We start from the raw sequence: 746 nt of genomic DNA on the forward strand, positions 1-746 counted from the left end.
AAGTTACTGGAGGCTGGGATTATTTATCCTATTTCTGACAGCCCCTGGGTGAGCCCTGTCCATGTTGTCCCCAAGAAGGGAGGCATAACAGTGGTTCATAATGAAAAGAATGAACTGGTTCCTACAAGAACAGTTACAGGGTCGCGTATGTGTATTGACTACAAAAGGCTCAATACAGCCACCAGGAAGGATCATTTTCCTTTACCATTCATAGACCAGATGCTAGAGAGACTGGCAAGTCATGAATATTACTGCTTTTTGGATGGCTATTCAGGTTACAACCAAATTGCAGTAGATCCTCAGGACCAAGAGAAAACAGCATTTACATGTCCTTCTGGAGTATTTGCCTACAGAAGGATGCCTTTTGGTCTGTGCAATGCACCTGCAACCTTTCAGAGGTGCATGCTCTCTATCTTCTCAGATGTGGTAGAGAAATTTCTGGAAGTCTTCATGGATGACTTTTCAGTATTTGGAGACTCATTCAGCTCCTGCCTTAACCATCTAGCACTTGTTCTGAAAAGATGCCAAGAGACCAACCTAGTTTTAAACTGGGAAAAATGTCACTTTATGGTGATTGAAGGAGTTGTCCTTGGGCATAAAATTTCAAACAAGGGAATAGAGGTGGATCAAGCTAAAGTTGAAGTAATTGAAAAATTACCACCACCTACAAATGTTAAGGCAATCAGAAGCTTTCTAGGACATGCAGAATTCTACAGAAGGTTTATAAAGGATTTTTCAAAAATTGC

Source organism: Arachis duranensis, chromosome 6 (genome assembly GCF_000817695.3).
Source record: "Arachis duranensis cultivar V14167 chromosome 6, aradu.V14167.gnm2.J7QH, whole genome shotgun sequence".
In the NCBI taxonomy this organism is placed as follows: Eukaryota; Viridiplantae; Streptophyta; class Magnoliopsida; order Fabales; family Fabaceae; genus Arachis; species Arachis duranensis.